Consider the following 25,985-nt stretch of genomic DNA (forward strand, 5'->3'; position numbering starts at 1 on the left):
CTTAGATACATTAAAATTAACCAGCCACCTCCTCATTGCACTGTGTGCTCAAGATTAGCGGAGAGAAAATCAGAGAGAATTTGGTTGTTTACAGCCTTTGAAATGTTGCCATAGATGGTAGTGTCGTCAGCATAAATGTCTACAAATGATCTTAGAATGCGATTTGGGAGATTATTAATTCTGTGAGCTCCAGATTTTTGCTTATCAACCATTACTCTTATGAAGCTATCAGAGAGAAATTATTTAATAATTGAAAAGACATTTCCAGCTATACCATAGCTGGAGATTTTGTGGAGTAGACCTTTATGCCACACCCGATCAAAAGCTTTTGATATGTCTAGGGCAACTGCCTTAGAAAGGAAACCTCTATCGAGAGATTCACTAATCCTATAAGATATAACTGTTAACATATTAGCTATAGATCTAGCAGAACGGAAGCCATATTGCATGTCATTGAGAAGGTTATTTTTGCTGAGGTGGTTGACTACTTCTCTATTTAACACAGATTCACGCACAGGAGACTGATTGGTCTGTATTGAAAGGGAGATGAGTGATCATCTGAATTAAATACGGGGCATACTGATGAGGTTCTCCAGGGTGTTGGGAAGCAATTCTCCTTAAGACAATGCTTAAACAGCTGTGTAAGTATGGGGGCTAATTCTGGTTGAAGCTTTTTGAGCACTATAATTGGAATGTCATCAGGGCCAGTTGCTTTACTGGAATCAAGGTTTTTGATTAGCTTGGCAACATCACACACAGATATTTGTATGTTGCATAGCATGTTTTCAGACACAGGAAGAAATATGGGGGGGGGGGGGCTCTGATCGCATAGGGTAGAATTAGCTGCAAAGATCTTGGCAAAGAGTTTAGTTTTGTCCAATGCTGACAAGATTAATTCAGGTCCATTAATGATGGTTGGGATAGAGCACACACTTCTATTCAGGACCCTGTTTGTTATTTGCCAAAGTTGGTGGGAACAAATTCGCTGCTCAGCTACTTTGGACTTGATGTGTTCTTTATTATTCTTTTACAGTGGTTGCTGGCAGTCCTGAAAGCGGTTTTAGTCTCAGTACATCTAGGGAAAAAGTGATTTCTGTGCGCAATGGCAGCAGCACATTCTCTAGAGAGAACTACGGCTGGCTGTTAGCTTTTTGCTGGAATTTTTTCGAAGGTATACCTACAATTAACCATTCAGTCAGGTCTGATACTATGGAGGACACATTCTTTTTAAACATGGATCGAAGAGGTAGATCTGATATAAATGTACGAAAGCTATCCCAGTCAACCATAGAGTATCAATATACTGTACAATGGAGAGGTATGTCGGAGGACTTATTACATTCTGTTTTTATCTTAACAGAGACAACTGAGTGGTCTGAAGATCTCAGTGGAAACAGAATGTTAGAGGAGCATAGCTCAAGGCAAGTTGTGAGGAAAAGGTCTGGGAGACTTGCATATTGGCCATCATTGTCAGGCACATGGGTGGTTTTGTGAACAATCTGAGTAAGCTCATAATCAATGGAGAAATCATGACAAAACCTTCCTTCATCATCTGTCTTGTTTGAGTGGGCTAACCATTCCGCATTGTGAACATTGAAGTCTCCACAGAGGTGAATGTTAGCTGAAGGATGAACCGACAGGATGTGGTCAATTTTCTCAGATATGCTCTTAAATATACTAACTCTACTGTTATGGGTGTAATAGAGGGTAAATATAAATGCAGTGGTATGAGCAAGTGCAATCCAAAATCACATATAGGGCAATTTAGAGTCTTCTCTGGAGATGTCCCTACCACATGCCGCCTCTAATGTAGGCACATATTCGATGCCCATGTCGATTTTGGGGGTCAGATTTGAATGTTGAATTAGAATATCCTTTAATTACAATCTCATCTAGGGAAATAGTCGCTCAAATGCCAGTTTCGCTTAGGAAGAATAGGTCAAGTTTGGTCTCTCATATTTGGATTTCAACCTCTGGAAGGTTAGAATGTAGACCCCTGATGTTAGAGAAGGAGACATGGACTCTGATTTATTAAAGTATGGCGGGTTATGAAAAGGAAGGGTTGTAAAGAGATAGCTTCGAATTTGGGGGTATCAAAACCAAAACAAAATATGATGAAAGTAAAAATAAAATAGATAAACCCCATAATTTATTATACCATACCTGTTCACACTGAAACACTTATCACAATATTCTGTGGATCTATATCAAAAAACCTTGTTAAACTTGTGACATATTTCCATTCTATGGAGGTCAGGTGCAAACGAACACCCCATAATTTATTATACGATACCTGTTCACACTGAAACACTTATCACAATATTCTGTGGATCTATATTAAAAAACCTTGTTAAACTTTGTGACATATTTCCATTCTATGGAGGTCAGATGCGAACGAACACCCCATAATTTTATTATACCATATTTCTTCAAACTGAAACATAATTATCAAAGTATATTTACGCAGATAGATATGAAAAGTCTTTATTAAAGTTTGTGCCTATTTCCATTCTATATAGCCCAGGCGCAAATGTAGACCCCGCAATTTTATTATACCATCCCTATTTAAGTTAAAACATACTTATCAAAGTATTATTATGTACGTCTATATCGAAAACACTTGTAAACGTTTTTTTTTTAATTTATAAATTTTTTATTTCCATACTTTGTGGACCAGGCGCAAATGCAAACCCCACAATTGTAATGAACCACCATTCTGCCAGATCAAACATACCCATTCCTGTGTCTCGATACATCTTCTATCATTATATGTGATCAGTTTTTTAAAATAGTCAACCATATAGGAGCCTATTCGTGATCACACACACACACACACACACACACACACACACACACACACACACACACACACACACACACACACACACATTCAGCTTTATATTATAGATATATGAAACATGCATGCATATAAAATAGAAAATTAGTATTTTTTTTTTACAAAGACGTGCTTGGTAAAGAAAGCCAGTCCTCGTCCAAAGATGGTTTCTACCAAAACCAGGGACCACGCTGCACTATTACTTTATATTTTCACATTATTTTTTCTAAATACTGATGATAATTTAATGCTTACAAATATATGCACACTCGTGCGCATAATCTATCTATTTATCTATCTATCTATCTATCTATCTATCTATCTATCATAATGCTAAAAGAGTCTTGCTATTGGTGACGAAACAACATAAGACAAATAAACGCCATTAGGGTTACCATGTAATTACCATTCGTTTAATTATCTCCCTTGATACCGGTTTCTGTTTTACTAGTCCCCTTCCATATCCTTGTGCAGATGGTATCACCGCCGGGGGCGGGCGCGTCGCGTCGGTTGTCCTTGGTTCACGCCCATTCCACCTGTCGGCCATCTTTAATGAGTGTCACTTAGGATTGAATTGACAGATTGGTCGCAGCGGGAGAAAACGTCTTCTCTCACTCGCCTGAGAAAAAGAACCACCGATAAAACAAGAGGGTAGCAAAAAGAAGATTCCACAGGAAAAGGGAGAAAAGAGAACTGTTAGAAATTCAGTTATTAATTATTTGGCTTGTTATGGCTGTTTAACACGTTCATGGCGTTAAGAGTGAACAGAGGAAGCGAATCCCACACAACAACGAAGAACTAAACACAATACGTAATTTTATGATGAACACACAATAACCAACTGAAATCATCCTTATTTTATTTATTTATTTATTTATTGTGTGTGTGTGTGTGTGTGTGTGTGTGTGTGTGTGTGTGTGTGTGTGTGTGTGTGTTATTGGCACTTCTGCAGTATTCGGGCGGCCGGCAATGTTAGGGGGCGATAACTTCAATTTCTTCTTGGTCAAATAACGCGGCAAATAAGTAACAAATAAGATTTTTTTCTGAACAGAAAAATATTTGAAAACCAAAACATTTATTGTATAAAAATGTATGAATATATAATTATAAAAGCATTTATTGTATCAAAATGTATGAATATATAATTGTAAAAACATTTATTGTATCAAAATGTATGAATATATAATTATAAAAGCATTTATTGTATAAAAATGTATCAATATATAATTGTAAAAACATTTATTGTATAAAAATGTATTAATATATAATTGTAAAAATATTTATTGTATAAAAATGTATTAATATATAATTGTAAAAACATTTATTGTATAAAAATGTATTAATATATAACTGTAAAAATATTTATTGTATAAAAATGTATGAATATATAATTATAAAAACATTTATTGTATGAAAATGTATCAATATATAATTGTAAAAACATTTATTGTATAAAAATGTATCAATATATAATTGTAAAAATATTTATTGTATAAAAATGTATTAATATATAATTGTAAAAATATTTATTGTATAAAAATGTATGAATATATAATTGTAAAAATATTTATTGTATAAAAATGTATTAATATATAATTGTAAAAACATTTATTGTATAAAAATGTATCAATATATAATTGTAAAAATATTTATTGTATAAAAATGTATTAATATATAATTATAAAAACATTTATTGTATAAGAATGTATGAATATATAATTGTAAAACATTTATTGTATAAAAATGTATTAATATATAATTGTAAAAACATTTATTGTATAAAAATGTATCAATATATAATTGTAAAACATTTATTGTATAAAAATGTATCAATATATAATTGTAAAAACATTTATTGTATAAAAATGTATGAATATATAATTATAAAAACATTTATTGTATAAAAATGTATGAATATATAATTGTAAAAACATTTATTGTATAAAAATGTATCAATATATAATTATAAAAACATTTATTGTATAAAAATGTATGAATATATAATTGTAAAAACATTTATTGTATAAAAATGTATGAATATATAATTGTAAAAACATCTATTTAAAAATCTACGTAAGAAAATATAATTTTAATAAAGCAATTTTGTTATGAAAGCAGCATTGGATTTTTAAATAGTTTTTTTTTTCCGAACAAATAAATAATTTTAATGAAACATTTTTCCAAATTAAAGCAACATTAGATTTTTTTCTCGAAACATTTTTTGAATAGTGGCATCTGTTAAAGTGTCAACGAAAAGTCTGCATAAGAAAATATAATTTAAATCGGCACTTCTGTACGACAGTGTCTTGTGGCGAATGTGTGTATTTTAGCTTCAAGATCGGCCGATAGAGGGCGTTTCTCATTCAAAGAACAGGGATCGATAACTCGTACCTTTCTAAAAGTTCGTGCAAAAAAACTCTATAAATGTTTCATGTTTTTAAAATTATATTTTGCTACATTGACAAACTAAAATTATATTTTGATATATTTTTATACAATCTTATTGTAAAAAGACAAAAAAACAAAACAAAACAAAACAAAATAACAAGCAAACAAAAAACAAAAGCAAAATAAATAATTATATGTTGCTACATTTCATATAATCTTACAGGGGGAGGGAACAAATAAAAAAAAACAATCTATAAATGTTTTGCTTTTCTTATATATTTTGTTATTTATTTCGTTATATATTTTTGCGTTTTCGGATACACTTGTTTGTATTTGAGGTTCACAGAACGGCCGGTAAAAGGCGTTTCTCATTCAAAGAACATGTCGATAACTCGTCTCAGTCGACTCATGCCACTGTCTTGCAGAAGTGCCTTTAAATCATACAACTTTGTAATCAAAGCAACATTGAATTTTTATAAAGTGAAATGGCTTTTTTTTATTGTTCAAATAAATAATTTAAATGAAAAAACATTTTCGAATTAAAGCAACAATGAAGGGTCAGTAGCAAATTAATGATTTAAATCAAATCCCCAAAAAGTACGAGCTACCGTCCCCTGTTCTTTAAACGAAAAGCGCCTCCTGGTGAGAGTTTAGTGAAACGCATTAAAAAGCATAGCGGCCGCCCGTGCAAAAGTGCAATGTTAGGTACTGACAATATAGTCACGCATCACAAAGGACCATCTTCTTTCAGAAGGAAAGGGATTATTGCTTGTCGCCTGAGGATCACCTTATTCGTGGAGGACTGCCGACGGGACTAAATAGGTTATTTTTGTTTCTACACCTTTTGTCGATCAAATTAAAAAGTAAGACATTCTAATTAAAAAAAACTGACGCATTCAGTTTAAAAAAAAAATAAAGCAATCAAATTAAAAACTAACACATTCAATTTAAAATTATGGCAATCAAATTAAAAACTAACACATTCAATTTAAAATTATGGCAATCAAATTAAAAACTAACACATTCAATTTAAAATTATGGCAATCAAATTAAAAACTAAGATATTCAAATTAAAAACTAACACATTCAAATTAAAAACTATGGCATTCAAATTAAAACTAAGGCAATCAATTTAAAAACTAGCGCATCCAAATTAAAAAATAGTGCAATCAATTTAAAAATAAAGATTTTTGTTGACAAAAATAGTGTATTTCAAATTAGAATTTTACAAAATTTTTATATTTTGAATTTTTCGTTTGTAATATTTAATTTATTTTATTTTTTATTCATAAAAAAAATTTGTTTTTATATATTTCCATAAATTTTCGTCAATCCGATATGTGATTGGACACAATACAGAGCTTTTTTTTTAAATAGCAAATAGCCAAATAAGTATGTGAAAAAAACAAAAACAAAAACAAAAAAACCCAATAAATGAATAAAACCAAAAAACCAAATAAACAAACACACAAACAAAAAACAATGAAAAATAAATGTTTGTTTCTATAATCATTCTCTATACAACAAATCTTCGGCAATTACAGTTGCATATTGCCTTTTAACATGTCGAACATACCGCATGCATCGCATGAAGCGGATTATCAGCTTGGGTGAGTGCTAACATAGACACTTCTTTTACGTGATTCAACCGATACTGAAACCTTGTTAGTCCAATAGGAGGATCCGCCAATAACGTCAACTAACCTTTTTGACATTATCTCTGTTGATTTTGACTTTACGGAAGACAAAAAACTCTTTTAGAGATATAATGGTATACTATTCGGCCCCAACCGAAGAATTGTAACACCTTGAAGATTTGTGGATAAAGAATTTTCGGTAAATTTTTACGGCATGCCCCAGCGTATCATAAACACCCCAACCTCTCCATGTTAAGGTTGGTTGGTTGGGGGGGGGGGGCGTTTATTCTGAAAGCCGTTCTTAACATGGGGTGTTTGGGGGGGGGTGTTTATACTATGCTGGAGCAGGTCGTAAAAAAATACCGAATTTTCTATGGAAGAATGAGATGGAGCATTAACTATGACAATCCTCACTTCGTTTAAATTCATTGTCTTAGTCAAATGTTCAAGTGCTCGTACCATCCATTGGATGAAGTCGTCCTTTTTAGTGCAGCCTCCATGTGTTTCATGATAGGAAACACACTGTACCTTCGAATTTGGCATCGTTGACCACGTAGAAATCTACCTTCTACACCTTTTACACCTCAAATTAAAAAAGCACAACTTCAAATTAAAAAAACACAACTTCAAATTAAAAAAACTAAACTTCAAATTAAAAAACATAACTTCAAATTAAAAAAAGACAACATCAAATTAAATAAACCCAAGTTCAATTTAAAAGCACGTGACATTATGTTAGAATTATTCATACTCAAACTTTGTAAGGTAATTTGCATAACATCACTTATGCAAATTACCCACTATTACTTGTAGTTGCTCGCAACAATAAAAAAAGAAAAGTTTCTAACAATTAACATTACAATAATTTAAAATATGGAAAATAACAATGGATCTCCGGTAGTTGTGCGATCAAGTAGAGGAGTCAAGAGAGGCACAGTACGTGGTCAGTACAAACGCAATCGAAATTCTCCTAAGCGTCGGATTCTGGAAGTCGCTCGAAATAGCAGGGACTGGACAACTGTCGCAGAGAACTGTGGGATAAATAGGAACACCGCGTACGCCTGGGTGAATAAACAGGCCAAGGGGCAAGACGTGGAGGATAAGCCGCGGGGTGGAAGGCGACATGGGAAAGTGAATCCGGACATGGTCAACAACATGCTTGATATAATCGGAGAAGATCCTACCATCACTCTCAAGGAGTTGGCCTTGAAGATTTCGGAGATGCATGGAATCAACCCCCCAATCAGCGTTACTACCATAAATAACCATCTCGATGGTAGACTCTTCACTGTAAAACGGGTTCACAAGCAAGCCGAGAATGTCAACACTCCGGAGAATAAGGTAAAACGTCGTATCTATGTAGAAAGGGTTATGGCCGCATTGGGAGCTGGTAAACATGTGGTGTATTTGGATGAGTCAAACGTGAAATTATTTTGTACTCGGACCGTTGGACGATCCGCGAGGGGCCAGAGAGTGGTGCTACATGTTCCAGGCTCGAAAGGTCCAAATATTCACATGGTTGCTGGTATTAGTCAACAGGGACTCATCAACTTCACCCGCAGGCGTGGCGCCTACAATGGGTTGCAGAACTACTCAATTCTGTCTTCGCAATGGGATATGATGCCGAACAGGTAGCCTTGGTAATTGACAACGCCCCGTGCCATTCCCGAGTGGAACAACTACACGACCAGGCAGCTTTTGCAGAAGTGGAGTTTATTCGCTTGCCTCCATACAGCCCGGCTCTCAACCCCATCGAAATGGCCTGGTCAGCCATCAAAGCCGTCATCAAGAGGGATCTACCGAGCGTTATACATGTGCCACAACCGGAAGATATCACAAAAGTGGAGCACCGTCTTCGTCTTGTGGAGACCGCCATCGACCGAGCCTACCAAGTTGTAACTCCTGCCATGTCTCAGGCATTCTGTAATCGGGTTCAACGCCATCACGCTAGATGTCTCAGGGAAGAGGACCTCCCTGTTGGAGAATAAATGGTTTATCTATCATGTAATAAAATTTTAATTTAATTTGAACTTGGATTTTTTTAATTTGAAGTTGTGTATTTTAATTTGAAGTTTAGTTTTTTTAATTTGAAGTTGTGTTTTTTAATTTGAAGTTGTGTTTTTTTAATTTGAACTTTAGTTTTTTTAATTTGAGGTGTAAAAGATGTAGTTTTCTACAGAACATATTTAAATTACTTTCATCATCTATATATCTATCTATATATCTATAAAAGTGAAAATGTGTGTGTGTGTTTCCCTACCAAATAACTCTGTCAATTTTCGGTCTAGAAACTCGAGATTTGACATAAGGAGTATTGAGATTTGGGAAAATCTTTTTAATCGATTTTCGGACAGAAATTTTGCTATCAAGGGGTCAAAGTTCAATGATTTGACCTTTGAAAACTCTACCGAACTCCTCCGCCAATTTTGGGTCTAAGCACTTGAAATTTTAAATGTAGGTAACTTGGGCATGGGTAAAATTTATATTTTGATTTGAGACCAAAATAATAAATGTTAAGGGGTCAAAATTGGGGTCAAAGTTAAAAACAATTGACTTTTGCGGTCTTTACGAAATTACTCAGACAAATTTTAGTATAAACATTTGAAATGTTACATAAAGTGTATTCACACGTAGAGCAAGTTATGAACAGTACATAGGGCCCGAGCAAAGCCGGGCTGAACTGCTGGTTGATAATAAATAATTTTATGATCTGAAATAAACTTTAAAAGTTTTTCTAAAAAAAAAAATCTTCCTTTTAGATTTATTATCAGGTGTGTTTACACCAACAGGTATGCCTACAAACGTTTTTTAATGTAAAACAAGCTCCATCAAGATGTCGTCCGATTGTACAGTAGAACCCCTGGATACAGTGACCCCAGGATACGGTTTTTTCAGGTTACGATACAGAATACGATGTTTTTCCGGGCCCTGGTTACTGTATTCCCCCCCCCCCGCCTTACGGTGTTATGTATAATGTTATTTGATTATATACATGTGTATTATATACTGTACTGTATTTTGTTACTAATTTTTAATACCATATCCCGGGGTTCTAACTGTACTTGCAGATACATTTTTATTGCTATTTCTGGATTTGAGTAGTTCCGTAATTTTTCAGATAAACATTTCAAGTAACTTGACAATTATCCCCTAATAGCTAACATAATCCCTGTGACAAGGCAAACATTTTTTTCAGTTTATTTTTGGCTCCTCCTTTTCCACCCTCGATAACTCCCTTTCTCGCTGTATTTTCGTTACGGCCATTTTCTCTCGCGACGGCACGCCAATCTTCATGATTTTGAGCTGCTTTGATAATAAGACGCTTCACATCAATTCGTGCTGTCTTATATTTACCCCGTTTCATGTCGTTCGTTCATATTCTTCGTTTTATTATGGTTGTTGGGAAAAAATTGTTCATAAAATTGAAAACTTGATTTTAAATTGATTGAAAATTGATCGCCTGGTTTTAATTTGAATGCACGATTTTTTAAATTTGAATGCGTTATTTTTTTAAATTAATTGTGTTAGTTTTTAAATTAATTGCGTTAGTTTTTAAATTAATTGTGTTAGTTTTTAAATTGAAAGCATCAGTTCTTAATTTGAATGCGCCATTTTTTTTAAATTGATTGCGTTAGTTTTTAAATTGAATGCATTAGATCTTAATTTGAATGCGCTATTTTTTAATTTGAATGCGCTATTTTTTAATTTGGTCGACAAAAGTATAGTTAAGAGTGCCAGTTTTGTGGGGACAGTTGGATTTCTCCCACATTACAAATTAATTCAATTCAATCCAATAAATTTAACACACACACACACACACACACACACACACACACACACACATATATATTATATGGAAAAATGCACGCATGAAAAGTAATATTCTTAAGATTTTATTAAACCTGGAAAAGTAAAGGACAAGAAATTCAACCTGGAAAAGTAAAGAACAAGATATTCTAGTAAAGTAAAAAATAAGAATTTTTTAGACTTAAAATATTGCAGCTAAAAATAAAATTTGAATATTGATAAATATTTTATTTATTATTTGCATATGTTGTTTTTTATTGTTGAGTTAGAAAGGGTATCAGTCGCTGGATTGAACTTATTTCCCCCCTATTATTTGCATATATTTATGTAGTGAAAATTGTTTGAATAAAATTAATTCATTTATTAGTTAGTTAGTAGATGGAATTAATAATTTTATAATTTACATAAAAATTAATAATTTTATTATATCATAATTAGGAGCATTTAATTCTTTCTAACTCAACAATAAACAACAACATATGCAAATAATAAATAAAATATTTATCAATATTCAAATTTTATTTTTAGCTGCAATATTTTAAGTCTAAAAAATTCTTATTTTTTACTTAACTAGAATATCTTGTTCTTTACTTTTCCAAGTTGAATTTCTTGTCCTTTACTTTTCCAGGTTTAATAAAATCTTAAGAATATTACTTTTCATGCGCGCATTTTTCCATATAATCCATGATTTTTCCAGGCATTGCTATTGTATTAATATATAAATTTATAATATTTATTAATGATTGTCAAAAAAAATTAGCTCTCAAACACACATTTATGCAATATTTATCCTTCAATCACAGTAGTTCCGAGCCAGGGTCTCTACCGAGACTGCGGTTCATGAATTCGTGATCTGTATAGAGCGTAAACTAACAAAAAAGAAGATGGCACTCGGTGTCTTTTTAGATATCGTTGGAGCTTTTGACAACATACCCTTCAGTAATATGTTCAAGTCGCTACGAGAACTCAATGTGCCACCAGTACTCATCCGATGGATTGAGTATATGGTGAGGCACAGAACAGTTCAAGTAGAACTACTAAGGGCAACTGTTAAAAGGGAAGTAGTTAAATGAAACCCCCAAAGTGGGATTTTATCACCTTTACTATGGAACTGTATGCTGAATCCTCTTTTTTAAAGGAGTTTAAAAATAGGAATATTTATGCCCCGGCTGCTGATGACATCGCAGTGCTGGTCGCGGGTTCAAAAGCATCATTGGTCAGACGCATTGCCAAAATGGGACTACATTTTTCATCAAATGTGATAACGAAAAATTTGAGTTCATTCAAAGAATATGTATATCATAGAATTCACTAATATTTTTAATCGATAAATTTACCATTTTTTGCTATAAAATAATAAGGAGAGTTAAAAAAAAATTAGTTATTAAAAAAAAAGTTCGTTTTTTTTAATCATAAAAAAAACGATACACGGGATTGAACCAAAAATCTTTCCACAAACGCCCGGTACTCTAACCGTTACGCTAACATGTCATATTGGCAAAATCGCAGTAAAAAATATTTATATACAAAAAAAGTTATGCAAAATAAAAAAAAAGCGTTAGTCACTTATGTACTTACTCTCCTGTTTGTGAACCCACATATTTTGTTGTAACTTTTTTTCTACTGAACCAATTTTCGAAATTTTTTTTCAAAATGTAGTTAATGAGGTGTTCTATCCAACTATATAACCTGTTTGAAATTTGGTTGCGAACGGAATTAGTGGTGGGGGTTTGAATGTGTCTCGGTTCATTCAATTTCGGACTTAAGCATATATTCAACCACTACCGTGGTTGAATGATATATATATATATATATATATATATATGCTCTAGTCCATCACCTTACAGATGCTAAACTTCTGACTGACCAACAATATGGATTTAGACAAGCCCGTTCCACAGCAGACATCCTAACTGTAATCTCTGAATGTATATACCATTCACTGGACAAAGCGGGAGAGGGCAGAGCGGTAGCTCTAGATATATTTAAGGCTTTTGACAGGGTATGGCATGAGGGTCTCCTCAGAAAAATTAGATCATTCGGTATCACTGGTAGAATGTTTCACATAATTAAATCCTTCTTAGATAAGAGAAAAATCCAGGTTGTCCTCGACGGTCGTACATCTAAACAATATTATATAAATGCGGGAGTGCCCCAGCGTTCTATCCTTGGACCTCTATTGTTCCTGATATTTATAAATGACCTCCCTGACAAAATTGCCTCTGAGATGGGTATATATGCTGATGACACTACACTCTATGGCAGGCACGACAGGAAGATGAATGAACACATTTCTAAAGAAATAGCAGAAACACTAGAGGAAGACCTCCAATTTGTAGTGGAATGGGGACAAAAATGGTTGGTCACGTTCAATGCCGCCAAGACTAAACTAGTATCATTCAATAATTACAAGAAACCCTCTCTACCACCTATAGCAATGGCCAGCGACTCTTTATCTGAGAGTACATCTTTCAAACTCCTTGGCCTAACGTTCACAGGAAACATGAGTTGGAACAATTACATTGAAGGCATTGCCAGGGCTGCTGCAAGAAAGGTGGGCTCTCTCTACCGTGCTAGACAACTACTAACACCCGAAAGTATCCTGTACCTCTATAAGGCCACCATTCGCCCATGTATGGAGTATTGCTGTCACATTTGGGCTGGTGCATCTGCTACTAGTCTCTCGCTCCTTGACAAGGTTCAAAAGAGAGTCGCAAACCTGATAAGCCCTGAACTGGCATATAAGCTTCAGCCTCTGTCCCATCGACGAAATGTTGCATCCCTCTGCCTTTTCTACAAGTATTTTAATGGTGAATCCTCTGACGAACTGCAATCACTTGTGCCCCTACGACGTGAGCACCCTCGACAAACCCGACTGGCTTCTAAATCCCACCCCCACACTGTAGAGATCCCTAGATGTAAAAGATCTTTCTACTCCAGTAGTTTATTCCCCAGAACCGCTAGACTTTGGAATTCCATTCCAGGTCCCTGCTTCCCCAACTGTACTGACGTGCAGAAGTTCAAGTGTAACGTGAACCGACATCTTGCTGCCCAAATCCCTACATAGTACCCCAGTAGTTGTTGCCCCTGATAGTAGCCCCCTACACCAAAGTGGCAATTTGCCTTGTTTGGGGTGAAAATGTAATTATATATATATATATATATATATATATATATATAGTCATCCATGTATAGTACTGTTTCGCTATATCACGACTCATTAGTACAGCAAGACAGGCAACTACCTCAAGGATCGAAACCCGGCCGCCCAAAGACAGTTATATATATACAGGCATGACAGAAAAGAATAGACACTAAGATGAATATTTTTCCTAAGATTAATATAAGTTTATTTATAGTTACAGATAAGAATAGTGCTGAAATAACTGAGAGTTTTTTTTTTAGAGTGTCTCATTAAAATTGCATCTAACAACATTAAAACATGTCACAAACTAAAAGAGCATCAGACCTATCAGAATTTCTGTGAGAACGAATCGTGGGTGAACATTAAGGTGGTCCTAGTCAATGCAAAATAGCAGGAAATCTTTTAATACTCCTTTCTACTTCAAATAGAGTGATCGTACAATTCACATAAGATGTTAAAGAGTACACAAAACCTCGACCAGGTCACCTCGTACCCTCTGAAAGAACCTTGCGTCTTTTGAAAAGAAATGCTGAAGAGGATCCTTGGTGCAAAGGCTCTGACATTACAACACAAACTAGTGTCAGTCCATGAACAGCTGTCAGGTATCTTCACAAGCTGGGCTACTATTATAGAGCTGCGAGAAGGAAACATCTTTGTCCTGCCAATATCAAGCGCAGAAAAAATTGGGCTCGTTAGATGGTGGAGAGATCTATGATTTTTTTGACCAATGTCATTTTCTCTGAGTCATGATTTGCATTTTCCAAATGGATATGGGTATGAAGGTTCCCTTAATAATAGTTTGACTTAAAAAGACTGCAGCCAACGCTGAAACATGGGTTTCTTGGTAATAGCATGGGATGCAATTTGGAGTACTGGTGGAGTGCGAAAGAAACATCAATTCTGCTAAACATGTTTCAATATTACATGAAGAACTCTTACCAATATTCTCAAGTGTTTAAATGAAGTTAACACCTTAGTTATAGAATACGGAACTCCTTATCGCTCTACTAGGGCGACACAACATTGGTTGAGCCAAAAAGGGATTAATAAACTTCCATGACCAAGTCAGTCCCCGGATATAAACCCAATTGAAAACCTTTGGGGCATATTAGATTGAAACCTTCGCAAAAATAAAAAAAAGCCATCTTCTAAGCCTGAACTTAAAACATTAGACATCAGACATGGCAAGAAATTCCTCAAGATGATATTCGTCAACTGACCAATGTCATACTTAGAATGGTTCTAGCATTAAAAACAGCAAGATGAATGTCAACCAAGTATTAGTTTTTAAATTTGTGACCATTTATTTTTGATTTTGTTTCATAAATTATATGTTAATTAAAATAAACTGTTTCTATGGGTGTCTATGCTTTTCTGTCATCTCCGTGTGTGTGTGTGTGTGTGTGTGTGTGTGTGTGTGTGTGCGTCTCTCTCTCTCTCTCTCTCTCTCTCTCTCTCTCTATATATATATATATATATATATATATATATATATATATATATATATATATATATATATATATATATATATGAAGGATTTTAGTAGCACTGGGGGAAATGCCATTATTCAAATTGAGGACTTTTTTTTTTGACGTTTAATCGATAAGAAATACTACAAAGTCTGAAAATCGGAAATTAGATTTTCAGACTTTGTAGTATTTCTTATTGATTAAACGTCAAAAAAAAAAAAGTCCTCAATTTCAATGATGGCATTTCCCCCAGTGCTATTAAAATCCTTCATAAAATTTTGTACCCATAAAAATCTTTATATATATATATATATATATATATATATATATATATATATATATATATATATATATATATATATATATATAAACACGTGCATGCTGCTTTAATTGCTATGTCGGGAAAGGGGATACAGATTAACAGAATAAGAGAATAGTAACGCAGCACCTACTTGATTGGCTGCTGCATTGTTGGCACATTCACTACATTTGGAAGTTCATTCCAAGGCCCAAGGATTCTAATTGAGAAAAAGGACCTCCTTTGGTTCAATCGAAATTGGCAACAAAACAGATTTTAATAATGCTCATGTAAACCTCTCTTTAATGTGTTTTTGTTTTCATGGGGATGGGGAGAGGTAAGTGGTCTAGAAAACCGTGGACAATTATTTTCAGTTTCTTAAACCGACTGATAACTTTTCCTCTGAAAAGCTAACACACTTCGCAATGTAGAATGAAGATAATCATATGTTATTACAATATATATATATATATATATATATATATATATATATATATATATATATATATATATATATTATTGAAATAGAATGGATTATATAATGTTAAATTGAATTTCCAAAAAATTCTTAATGCTGCAATATTTTAAGTTATAAATTTATTATATTATTACTAGAATATCTTGTCCTTTTCTTTTTCAGTTTTAACAACTAGTCCTTTACTTTTCCATGTTTAAGCTTAACCATATTACTTTTCATGCTCGCATTTTTCTATTGTAATCCATAATTTTTCCAGGCTTCCAGTAAATTCACTTGTTCTTTGTTTAATTTCAGTCTTATTTTTTTACCCCCATAGACATAACATACACATATGTAATAACAATGTATAGCGCTCATCTACTTTCAATAAAATCTCCTCCCGCTTATCCCCCTTACATTCTCTCTGTTTCACTTGTTACTTCTCTTTCTCGAGAGCGGTGAATTGGTAGCAACAGTAGTCGCTGAAGCAACGTGGTTGCATTGGAAACCAGTTATAAAAAAAACATGACTCACTTCCTTACGAATTTTTACGATTTTGAACACCAGAAAATTCATCATAACTTTTGTTTTACGGAACGAAAATTGAACATTTATATTTCACAATATAGCTGAGAAGGTGATCTATAAACTGTAATAATTGTTTAAAATTTGGTAAAAAAATGAGTGAGCGGTGAAGCTTTGAAGCAGTTCTAAATGACTAAAACTGACACTTAACCATATATTCAAACACTACCGTGTTTGAATGATATTTAACAATTCTCAGTATTGTCTTAATTTTTTTTTCTATTTAATCTCCTTGTTCTGATTTTAACTGCACATTTGTAAATTTCATCGGACATGATTTTTGATACTTGTTGAAATGTTTTCAGTATTTATGTGCGTTTGAGTGTCCGTTTATTTAAAGTTCCATTTGACGTGTGTGTGTGTGTGTGTGTGTGTGTGTGTGTGTGTGTGTGTGTGTGTGTGTGTGTGTGTGTGTGTGTGTTATCCTTTTCGTTCACTCTAACGTTAAAGGTTCCTCGGCGTAGTGTCAGAATATATCTGGTTATTACGGTTTATCTCCAATATCCTTATAGGAGTCTGTGCCACATTTTCATTGTATAGACGCCCCGTGCAAAGCTTAACCCCACAATATCAGTATACCATCTTTAGACAGAACAGATACTACCGTTGGAGTAAACGGATCCAGAAGGAATATTTTCGTTTCATGTACCAAAAGCAGCATCATTTTTTTTTGTTTAAATTTTCTTTTTTACATTGCGCCTTTGGTGATCGGGAGATTCTATTTATTAAAAAAGTGGATAGAAGGTGATATAAAAATAAAATTAGCGAATCTATATACTAATAATTTAATATTCGTAATATGTTATCACTAGGGCTGTGACAACCGCATATTCTTTTCATTATTTTGACTCTCGACACAGACGCAGTTGATCAACCGAGGATCACACACTCTACATAAAAACACATAAGATATCAATGGATATATACATGAGAATCAAAACAAGGAAAATAATATGCTGTTGTCATAGCCCTAGTTATCACCTTCTATCCACTTTTTTAATGAATAAAATTTCCCGATTGAATAATTTATAATGTGGAAACAGGTAACACACATACATACATTAAAGATAATACGGTATTAATATATAGATTATTATTTCTGTTGTCATATTTTGTGTCTGGTGGTTTTTATTGTCGATGTTATGCTAATAGGCGGATTATAACAAATGACCATAGACTATCAGCATGCTTTCTCAGACTTTCAGTACTTTACGCAGGATTCTGGTGATTCCCAACATTGCAGTCTTCTGAAGTACTCCAACATTGCAGTCTTCTGAAGTACTCCGACACTGCAGTCTTCTGAAGTACTCCAACATTGCAGTCTTCTGAAGTACTCCGACACTCCAGACTTCTGAAGTACTCCAAAATTGCAGTCTTCTGAAGTACTCCAACATTGCAGTCTTCTGAAGTACTCCGACACTGCAGTCTTCTGAAGTACTCCGACATTGCAGTCTTCTGAAGTACTCCGACACTGCAGTCTTCTGAAGTACTCCAACATTGCAGTCTTCTGAAGTACTCCAACATTGCAATCTTCTGAAGTACTCCAACATTGCAATCTTCTGAAGTACTCCAAAATTGCAGTCTTCTTAAGTACTCCAACATTGCAATCTTCTGAAGTACTCCGACATTGCAATCTTCTGAAGTACTCCAACATTGCAATCTTCTGAAGTACTCCAACATTGCAGTCTTCTGAAGTACTCCAACATTGCAATCTTCTGAAGTACTCCAACATTGCAGTCTTCTGAAGTACTCCAACATTGCAGTCTTCTGAAGTACTCCGACATTGCAGTCTTCTGAAGTACTCCGACACTGCAGACTTCTGAAGTACTCCAACATTGCCGTCTTCTGAAGTACTCCGACATTGCAGTCTTCTGAAGTACTCCGACACTGCAGTCTTCTGAAGTACTCCGACATTGCAGTCTTCTGAAGTACTCCAACATTGCAGTCTTCTGAAGTACTCCAACATTGCAGTCTTCTGAAGTACTCCGACATTGCAGTCTTCTGAAGTACTCCAAAATTGCAGTCTTCTGAAGTACTCCAACATTGCAGTCTTCTGAAGTACTCCGACATTGCAGTCTTCTGAAGTACTCCAACATTGCAGTCTTCTGAAGTACTCCAACATTGCCGTCTTCTGAAGTACTCCGACATTGCAGTCTTCTGAAGTACTCCAACATTGCAGTCTTCTGAATTACTCCAACATTGCAGTCTTCTGAAGTACTCCGACACTGCAGTCTTCTGAAGTACTCCAACATTGCAGTCTTCTGAAGTACTCCGACATTGCAGTCTTCTGAATTACTCCGACATTGCAGTCTTCTGAAGTACTCCAACATTGCCGTCTTCTGAAGTACTCCGACATTGCAGTCTTCTGAAGTACTCCAACATTGCAGTCTTCTGAATTACTCCAACATTGCAGTCTTCTGAAGTACTCCAACATTGCAGTCTTCTGAAGTACACCGACACTGCAGTCTTCTGAAGTACTCCAAAATTGCAGTCTTCTGAAGTACTCCAACATTGCAGTCTTCTGAAGTACTCCGACACTGCAGACTTCTGAAGTACTCCAACATTGCCGTCTTCTGAAGTACTCCAACATTGCCGTCTTCTGAAGTACTCCGACATTGCAGTCTTCTGAAGTACTCCGACATTGCAGTCTTCTGAAGTAATCCAAAATTGCAGTCTTCTGAAGTACTCCAACATTGCAGTCTTCTGAATTACTCCAACATTGCAGTCTTCTGAAGTACTCCGACACTGCAGTCTTCTGAAGTACTCCAACATTGCAGTCTTCTGAAGTACTCCGACATTGCAGTCTTTTGAAGTACTCCGACATTGCAGTCTTCTGAAGTACTCCAACATTGCCGTCTTCTGAAGTACTCCGACATTGCAGTCTTCTGAAGTACTCCAACATTGCAGTCTTCTGAATTACTCCAACATTGCAGTCTTCTGAAGTACTCCGACACTGCAGTCTTCTGAAGTACTCCAAAATTGCAGTCTTCTGAAGTACTCCGACACTCCAGACTTCTGAAGTACTCCAACATTGCCGTCTTCTGAAGTACTCCGACATTGCAGTCTTCTGAAGTACTCCAACATTGCAGTCTTCTGAAGTACTCCGACACTGCAGACTTCTGAAGTACTCCAACATTGCCGTCTTCTGAAGTACTCCAACATTGCAGTCTTCTGAAGTACTCCGACACTGCAGACTTCTGAAGTACTCCAAAATTGCAGTCTTCTGAAGTACTCCAACATTGCAGTCTTCTGAAGTACTCCGACACTGCAGTCTTGTGAAGTACTCCAAAATTGCAGTCTTCTGAAGTACTCCAACATTGCAGTCTTCTGAAGTACTCCGACACTGCAGACTTCTGAAGTACTCCAACATTGCCGTCTTCTAAAGTACTCCGACATTGCAGTCTTCTGAAGTACTCCAACATTGCAGTCTTCTGAAGTACTCCGACACTGCAGACTTCTGAAGTACTCCAAAATTGCAGTCTTCTGAAGTACTCCGACATTGCAGTCTTCTGAAGTACTCCAACATTGCAGTCTTCTGAAGTACTCCGACACTGCAGACATCTGAAGTACTCCGACATTGCAGTCTTCTGAAGTACTCCAACATTGCAGTCTTCTGAAGTACTCCGACACTGCAGTCTTCTGAAGTACTCCAAAATTGCAGTCTTCTGAAGTACTCCAACATTGCAGTCCTCTTAAGTACTCCGACACTGCAAACTTCTGAAGTACTCCAACATTGCCGTCTTCTGAAGTACTCCGACATTGCAGTCTTCTGAAGTACTCCAACATTGCAGTCTTCTGAAGTACTCCGACATTGCAGTCTTCTGAAGTACTCCGACATTGCAGTCTTCTGAAGTACTCCAACATTGCCGTCTTCTGAAGTACTCCGACACTGCAGACTTCTGAAGTACTCCGACATTGCAGTCTTCTGAAGTATTCCGACACTGCAGTCTTCTGAAGTACTCCGACACTGCAGTCTTCTGAAGTACTCCGACATTGCAAAAGATCCCAATTTTTCAATCCACTTGTCACATCTTTTTGTCACGCTCCCTAGGACTCCCAGCATAGCAGGTTCAATAGCTTTCTTGAACTTCCACAATCTTTTTGTTTCCCTTTTCAAGTATTCATACTTTTCAAACGTCTCATTTTCTTTTCCTCCACAATCATATCAGCTGGTACTACTACTACTACTGTATATATATATATATATATATATATATATATATATATATATATATATATATATATATATATAATTATTATAATAATTCAATACCTACAGACACTAGTGTTTCATCCTTTCGGGAATCTTCAGTGCAGGGTGTCACGATTCACACCAGTCGATGTATTCGAACCCGGCGACAGAAGCCATCTCTGACTTCATTAGCAAAGACCATATCCATTCAGCTACCATTAACCACGTGAAATAACGTTGGAATTAAACATTTTTATTTTCAATTTTTTTTTTCACATCAATCAGAGTGATGCAATCATTATATGATGATCTATGCATAAAAGCTAAATTGACCGACTTAATTCAACTGAAACTGCTCAACGATAAGAAGCGAGTTTCTTAAAGGGGCTCACACACATACACACACATACACTCATACACACACATACGCACACATACACACATATACACACATACACACACATATACACACACACACACACACACACACACACACACACACACACACACACACACACACACACACACATATATATATATATATATATATATATATTATTACCCTGTGTTCCTTTTTTTCTAACAAGATAAAACCTGGTCTCCTTGTCACAATCAAATTGTCACATTCGATATTCATATCAAACAATAATTTCACGTTATGATTTTCGGCTACCTCTTCTGGAACATGCTTGTATTATTTTTCACAGCATTCCATCCCTCTTTTTCTTACATATATGAATTTTTCTTGCAATATTGTCATGATGCCTCTTGTACTCCTTTTCATTTAACTTACCACAACTACTGATGATGAGTTGTACATTCTCACCTTTCTGCCCACACAATCGATACAGGGGACTTTCCACCATTTCATCAATGTGATACTTTATGTAATTTGTTCTGAGCGATTGCTCCTATGTGGCGCATATTAGGGTTTTTGTCCCACATTTTCACAACCATCGCCATGTTTTTTCCTTGTCCAATGTTAAGATTCCTATCAAATCACTTCTCTTTCACTTTTTGTTCATTTCTTGCATTAAATATTTTGCTCCCTACTGGTTCGCTTTCAGTTTTTCAAATTTTCACATATCCTTTGACATAAGCTTTTTCTTACAGTTGGAGATGTAAACTTCCAGACTATTTTCTTATTCTTTTACGTATAGTTCTACCCCTATTAATCTTCGTCATCCTTCTTTTCTCCTCACATATAACCTATCGAGATCCCTCTTTGGGTGAAAAGCTCCATTCATTGTTACTATTTTCCTTAGTTTCGCATCTATATCTTTCAGCTCGTTTTCTTCCCATTGAATAATACCGTCTCTATACTGAAGTATAGCTATTGTCCATGTGTTTTCTGTGGATATTTTGGTTTTCCAATTCAATCTTGACCTGTGAACCAACTGTAGTCTTCTCTTGCAATATTTTCCTATTATTTCTTTCATTTTAGTTTCTGTTATTTTTTTGTTCCACAATGGATGTATCTTTCTTCTCCAAACTCTTGTATTATTTCCCCATTGAAAAGCATTATGTTGGCATCAAGTAAAGTGGACATTAAAAAGTGAATTCAAAAGTTTCCACACCTCTACGCAAAAACACTTTTGGCGACATTTCTTCTTTGGTTTCAGTTTATGTGTCTGCATTGGGGGGGGGATACAAGGCAATAAATCTCAGACTACTGATAGAAATTATTTTTGCTAATTGGTATCTTTCATATCGTTTGACAATTTAGTTTTCACGTTTCTCAGCTACTGACAAGACACACAAAAGACAGTGTAAATTTTCGAAGATAAAAATGTAAGTGTATACTTTTAAAACCATTTTAAAAACAGTCAAAATGTGTTTTCATGAATTGAAAATTAATTTAATTCGTCTGATGTAAATAAATTCATATTGAGTATAGAGTATGGCTCTACCCAAGTTCCAGCATGACTTAATTTTGTTTCGCCATCTACCTAGCCCCGGAGTGGTGTTCATTAAAGTAATATATATATATATATATATATATATATATATATATATATATATATATATATATATATATATATATATAGTAGAAATGGTAATTAATAAAAACTGAAGAAAGTGCTCAATATTGTTGTAGAGCAAATATGCGTTTTATTTTTTATTACCGTATTCTTTCTGATAAGTTACATTATTGTTTCAGCTACCTGTAAAAGTCTGAGGAAGCTACAGAGGGCCAAAAAAACGGCCGGGTAGCTGAAACAATAATGTAAATTAACAGAAAGAATACGGTAATAAAAAATAAAACGCATATATATATGTGTGTGTGTGTGTGTGTGTGTGTGTGTGTGTGTGTGTGTGTACAAACATAGATCGTACACGATATGGCGGCCGCAAAAGAATGTGAAAAAGGAACGGAACACAAATTTCAGCGAAACGAAATTCGCGAGTCGACTGTACAGCCTTGCGTTTTTTTCCCCACTACTTTTTTATCAACTAAAAAAAAAAAAGACATAAAAATTGCTTTGTTTGCAATTCTCGAGGATTACATTATTTTTTAGTTATTTCATTTCATCGTTTTTGTTTTATTTTTCATTTCATGGTTTCGTTTTGGTAATTATACAAAGAAAGGACGATGAAATTCAATTTTTAAGGTACCTTTTGTTTATTAGAATGTTAAGTGAAACTACAATCTAGTTGGAGAAAAAATTTGAGTTATTTCATTTCATTATTAATATATTCATAACAAGTACAGATTAGTTAACTATTAAAACACTCTTGTTATTAGTTGTTGTTATCCGCAGTCGAGAAATTTTTTTCTTGCTAGGATATACAGTCGGCTTGCTAAGTACATTTCTTTAAGATTTGCGTTCCGTCCCATTTTTTATATCCGTTCGGAGCCGCCATCTCTCGTATGACTTTTTTTTAACATTGCCACAACACAAACTTAACCTCTTCAACGCAATCTGTCGCCATTTGTATTTTTCAATAAGCACTGCATGTTTTCGAACCGATTAAACATTTTACATTAAATAAAATCACTAAAATCTTATCCACTTAGGTAGAAAATTAACTTATCTTGCCTTTGGTAACATTTATTTGTTATATATTTATTTTTCGACAACTTTTTTGTATCTGTGTTTAGTTATACAAACCCCTTTTATTTAATTTAACGTTTAGTTGCCTCGAAAAACAGTGTTTATCAGTGTATTTGAAAAATACAAATGTTGGCGGACACTGTTGATTACGTTAAGTTTGGGAAAATGAATTAAAACTAAAAAACTATACAAAATACTCTCAGAAACCCACCGAATATATCAGCCTATGTCACGGTAACATATATTCGATGGGTTTCTGACACTGTTTTGTATATTTTTTTATAGTTTTTAACTTATTTTATTTTCCAAAACTTAACATATTAAACAGAGTCCGCGAACATTTATCTTTTTCAAATACATCGATAAACACTGTGTGGTTTTTGAGCCGATTAAACATTTTACATTAAATAAAAACACTAAAAACTTATCCAGTTAGGTAGAAACGTAATTTACCTTTGCTTTCATTTATTTGTTTTTGGACAACTTTTTCGAATCTGTGTATAGTAACCCCCCCTCACCCAAGTATTAATTAAAAACTCACATTTTTCAATACAAAAAACAAAACAAACAACAAAAAAAAAACTCGATTTTGCGTTTCAACATTTTAGCAATGTTCAGCTTAGTCCACTGATTGTTGGTCGAGCCCAAGCCATGATTGACGGAAACACCCAAGGATCCGGATCAAATTCTGCAAGAGTACCATTTTTTTTCATTTTTGCCCTTTTTTTTTTCTTTTTTTTTTTCACTTTTTGGAGTGGATTGCTGTATTATGAATATAAGAAACATGCATTTTCTCTTTTTATTAGATTTTTCCGTTACACCAAATTGAGCCACAACAACGCGTGGCAGGGTACAACTAGTATATATATATATATATATATATATATATATATATATATATATATATATATATATAGTCTTTGAAGTTTTTAACCTTTAAAACTATACAAAAAATATTTTTTATCATTCGTTAGAAAACCATCTAATCAGTAAGTCATTTAATCACCTGCAATCACTGCATCAACTCGCTTTCGAATTTACTATAATACCAATAATTTATTTTTTAAGGGATCATCAGTTGTTTACCATGAAACACTGTTTCAGGGATTTAAAAACATATATATATATATATATATATATATATATATATATATATACATATATATATATATATATATATATATATATATATATATATATATATATATATATATATAGTAATTTATAAAATATATATGGCGATTAAGCTACACTGAATATTCTGCGTTTCATCCAACTATAGGATTCGTCAGGCTTATGTGCATAAGCCTGACGAATCCTATAGTTGGATGAAACGCAGAATATTCAGTGTAGCTTAATCGCCATATATATTTTATAAATTACTAACTAGCTTTACCTACGTATTGAGCACTTTTGAAGTAAATACTTAAAATTTACGCATAAATCTATACTTTCGTATAGTAAATTTATGTGAATAAATGAAATAGTTATATATATATATATATATATATATATATATATATATATATATATATATATAATCAATACGAAAACTATATAAATGTTTATATCTTTTCTGTATTTATTATTTCTGTCTTATTTATTGACGTGTAGGAATACAAAAATTCGTTCGGAAAAAAACTAAAACGTTTTTTCCAAAAGCACAAAATTTTCGACAGGTTCTCCGGTCTTCTTCGGTGCAGGAAAAGAACTGATATAGCCAATGAAGTTTATATATATATATATATATATATATATATATATATATATATATATATATATATATATATATATATATATATATATATATATATATGACGATCCCAATATTCTTGACTTGAAATAAAATATTCTATTTTAAGTTAATATTGTTGTAACTTCAAAAAACGAATGTCAAATACTGTCGAGTTTCCTAGGCGCACAGTAGTGCCAGGTTTTCTGAAAAAGTGTGCATTTCATTTATTTTCAAAACTGAAACCTGGATAATCATGAAAGGATAGAACCGTCCAACCAGCTATCGGCAACGTCAAGCTAAAAAAGCAAAAGAGGCAGCGCTAAATGACATTAAAGCATCTTTGCTGAAGCGGATATAAAAAAAACAGAAACTGTCAAAAG

The sequence above is a fragment of the Euprymna scolopes genome, chromosome 19, assembly GCF_053919585.1.
Source record: "Euprymna scolopes isolate OS-2025 chromosome 19, ASM5391958v1, whole genome shotgun sequence".
In the NCBI taxonomy this organism is placed as follows: Eukaryota; Metazoa; Mollusca; class Cephalopoda; order Sepiida; family Sepiolidae; genus Euprymna; species Euprymna scolopes.